This window comes from Triticum dicoccoides, chromosome 5A (genome assembly GCF_002162155.2).
Source record: "Triticum dicoccoides isolate Atlit2015 ecotype Zavitan chromosome 5A, WEW_v2.0, whole genome shotgun sequence".
Taxonomy (NCBI): Eukaryota; Viridiplantae; Streptophyta; class Magnoliopsida; order Poales; family Poaceae; genus Triticum; species Triticum dicoccoides.
Window position 1 is genome coordinate 712,255,412 of NC_041388.1, and position 4,519 is coordinate 712,259,930.

The following is a 4,519-nucleotide window of genomic DNA, read 5'->3' on the forward strand; positions in this document are numbered from 1 at the left end:
CCCGCGCCACACCCTCCCCCTCCACCCGCGCCGCACCCGCACCCTCTCCCTAAGCCGACGCACCGCACCCGCACTTTCCCCCTCAGCCGCCGCCGCCGCACTTCCCGAAACCCTAACCCTAGCCATGAGTTCCTCCTCGTCCACTGTCTCCAACCCGTTCGCCGGTCCCGATGTCACCCTCGTTCGCGACCTCAACATCCATGAGCGTGTTCCGGTCAAGCTTGGTCACACCACCGTGTCCTACTCTGCTTGGAAGCGGTATTTTTCGCTTGTGTTCCGTGAGTACCTCCTGCACGGCCACGTGGACGGCACCGTCGACTCGGCGCTCATGATCAACGACGAGGAGTGGATGATCCTCGACGCCACCATCATCCGCTGATTCTACCTCATCATCTCCAGTGACCTCTTCCACACCATGGTGAACGACGAGGACGACGCCTATGCGGTCTGGACCAAGCTCAACGGCCTCTTCACCGACAATCGGCTGCAGCGCAAGGTCCTGCTCTATGTGAGTTTTACGGGTGCCAGCAACTTGACTCATCCATCGATGATTTTTGCATGCGCCTCAGGAAGCTCGCCGATGAGCTCCGTGATCTCGGGGAAACAATCGGCGACGAGCTCCTCATCAGCACCCTCTCCGGCGGCCTCAACGAGGACTTCGGGAACGCCGCCTCCAACCTCACCCTCATCCCGGAGCCTACCTTCGCCAAGGTGGTCGCGTACCTCAAGTTGGAGGAGCGCCGGATGCGGGTGGCCCGGACTCGCGCGACCCACACCGCCCTCGTCGCCGGCACCCGCGGGGGTTTGGCCCCGCCACCGCCTCGCCCAACGCCGCCCCACCCAGCGGCGCCCGCCTTCCCGCCCGGGTTCCCGCCCGCACCGGCCGCCCCCTTCCCGCCGCCCCAGCCGGCGGCCAATGGAGGGGGGTCGTCGCGGCGGCTGTCGCGGAGGCCGCAAGCAGGGCGGCGGCGGTGCTCAGGGAGGAGCGCCCCGCCCGCCGCAGCAGGCCTCTCAGCCGGCCCCGTGGTACGCCGGCCAGAACCCATGGACCGGCGTTGTGCACGCCTACTCCATGCCGGTTCCTCGGGCCCCTGCCCCGGGCATTCTCGGCACCCGGCCACAGCCGCACCAGGCGTACTACGCCGTGCCACAGCCTTACGCGGCGCCCTATGGTCAGCAGCCGCCGCCAGGTGGGCCGCTGCCGCTGCCCCTGACGGCCGCGCCACCTCTCCCGCCGGCACCGTGGGACCCGGCCCTGTTGGCGGCTCTCCACAATGCTCCTTCCCCGTCCAGCTACACCGGCGGCGGCGACTGGTACATGGATAGCGGCGCCACCGCTCACATGGCGGCGTATCCCAGTAACCTTCATACCGCCCATCCTGTCCACACCTCCAACCGCATCACCGTTGGTGACGGCTCTTCCCTTCCTATCACTCATATTGGTCATACATATTTTTCGTCTAACTCCACTCCTATATCCATGTCCAATATTCTCGTTTCTCCTGAACTTATTAAAAATCTTGTTTCCGTTCGTTCTCTTACACTTGAAAATCCGGTTACAGTTGAATTTGACGAATGTGGTTTTTCTGTTAAGGACGCTCGCACGCGGATGGTGCTCCACCGATGTGATAGCCCCGACGAGCTCTACCCGGTTCACTCCGCCACCTCCACCACTTCCGCCGCCCCCGTCGCCATCGCCACCGGAGTGGATCTTTGGCATGCTCGCTTGGGTCATTCTAATCCTGCCACCCTTCGCCACATACTTTGGAGTTTCTCTTTCACGTGTAATAAGAACGAGGATCACTCGTGTCATGCATGTCGCCTCGGAAAACATGCTCGTCTTCCGTTTAGGACTTCTTCTTTTGTTGCATCGTACCCGTTTGAGTTGATTCATAGTGATGTTTGGACCTCTCATGTTGCCAGTAATACGGGCTTTCTTTATTATCTTGTCATACTTGATGATTTTTTGCATTATGTGTGGACCTTCCCGTTGCGCCGCAAGTCGGATGTTATATCCACTCTCGCTGTGTTCTACTCCTATGTTCTCACGCAGTTTGGTCGCCCCATTCTCGCATTGCAGACAGACAACGGGAAGGAGTTTGACAACCTCGCCGTTCGTAATCTTCTTACCACACATGGCACGATTTTTCGTCTCACTTGCCCGTACACCTCGCAACAGAACGGTCGTGCTGAGTGCATCCTTCGCACTCTCAATGACTGCGTTCGGACTCTTCTCTTTCATGCCAATGTGCCTCCGCGCTTTTGGCCTGACGCTCTCGCCACCGCTTCTCTCCTCATCAACATCCGCCCATGTCGTACTCACGGGAACTTTACACCTCATCATCTTCTCTTCGGTGCACCCCCCTCTTATGATGGGCTTCGCATCTTCGGCTGCCTTTGCTACCCTAGCATCGCCGCTACTGCGCCTCATAAGCTTGCACCTCGCTCCGTCGCCTGCATCTTTCTCGGCTACCCACCCAACACCAAGGGCTATCGCTGTTATGATCCCGTCTCCCATCGTGTTTTCACCTCGCGACACATTTACTTTGATGAGATGGTGTTTCTGTTTCAGCAGCAGGTACCCCTGGTCGTCTCGTCACCGCCGGCCACCGCCGGCCCCTCGACGACTCCGTCAGGCGGACGGTCCCGTTCGGCCCGCGGACCGCCCCCAGGCTTTGGCGGTCCTCGCGCCCTCACGTCGGCGCCCGCCTCCTCGGCCTCCCAGGCCGGCTCTGACGGCGCCCCTGGCGCCCCTCCCTCACCCGCCGCGGGATCGGGTGCGGCCGGCTCAGCCGCTTCCTCCGCCGCCTCGCCGGCCCAGACGCTGGTCGCCTCGCCGGCCGCCTCGCCGGTGACTCCGCTGGTGCCCTCTGGCCCCGTCACCCATGCTCGTACCGGCGTTCATCATCCGAGCCTCCGGTACACGAGTGACGAGTACGTCCTCGCCGCCTCCACTGCGGAGCCGTCGCCTCTTCCCGTGTTCGCTCGCGCCGCCCTACATGATCCTCACTGGCTTGCGGCGATGCAGGAAGAGTTCGATGCGCTCCAACAGAACCGTACTTAGACACTGGTTCCCCGGCCTCCTCGCGCCAACATCATCACCGGCAAGTGGGTCTTTCACCATAAGACCCACTCAGATGGCACTCTCGAGCGCTACAAGGCTCGTTGGGTGGTCCGTGGTTTCCGCCAGCATGCTGGAGTGGACTTCACCGAGACGTTCGCCCCGGTTGTAAAACCGGGCACGATCCGCACCGTCCTCCAGCTCGCCGTGTCTCGCGGCTGGCCCGTTCATCAGATGGATGTCTCCAACACCTTTCTCCATGGCCATCTTGAGGAGCAGGTGTATTGTGAGCAACCCACCGGTTTTGTCGATGCCTCACTTCCCGGCCATGTGTGTCTGCTATCCCGCTCTCTTTACGGGCTCAAGCAGGCACCCCGCGCCTGGTACCAGCGGATCGCCGGGTTTCTTCAGACACTGGGGTTCAGCGTTACTCGCTCGGACGCCTCACTGTTTGTCTATCGCCACGGTGACACGACTGCATATTTGCTGCTTTACGTCGACGACATCATCCTGACGGCCTCCTCCGCAGCTGTTCTTCAGCAGATTACTCTCCGGCTGCGTGACGAGTTTGCTATTAAGGACCTGGGTGCTCTACATTATTTCCTTGGCATTGAGGTCGTTCGGCGCCCGGATGGTTTCTTTCTTCATCAGTAGAGGTATGCACATGAGCTTCTTGAGCGTGCCGGTATGCTCAACTGTCATCCTGTTGCTACTCCTATTGACACGAAGGCCAAGGTCTCTGCTCTTGAGGGCTCGCCTGCGTCGGATGCTCCTTTCTACCGGTCTATTGTCGGCGCTCTTCAGTACTTGACTCTCACTCGACTGGACCTTCAGTATGCTGTTCAGCAGGTGTGTCACCACATGCACGCCCCTCGTGACACTCATTGGACTCTCGTGAAGCGGATCCTTTGCTACATCCGCGGCACGATGACCCTCGGGCTGACACTCACGGCATCTACTTCTCTGGAGATGGTGGCCTACTCCGATGCTGACTGGGCTGGCTGCCCTGACACCCGTCGGTCCACCTCAGGCTACTGCGTCTACCTCGGTCCTTCACTCGTCTCGTGGTCGTCTAAGCGACAACCCACAGTTTCGCGCTCCAGCGCGGAGGCTGAGTACCGAGCTGTGGCCAACGCCGTTGCCGAGTGCACCTGGCTATGACAGTTACTGCAGGAGCTGCATCACGACGTGTCCCAGGCTACGGTTGTCTACTGTGACAACGTCTCTGCAGTGTACCTCTCCGCCAACCCCGTTCATCATCGCCGGACTAAACACATCGAGCTGGACATTCACTTTGTGCGCGAGCAGGTGGCTCTTGGACGCATGCGGGTTCTCCATGTGCCGACCGCTCAGCAGTTCGCCGATGTGATGACGAAGGGACTGCCGACTTCTACTTTCGAGGAGTTTCGTTCCAGTCTTTGCGTCACTGGCGCCGCTTCGACTGCGCGGAGGGGGGGG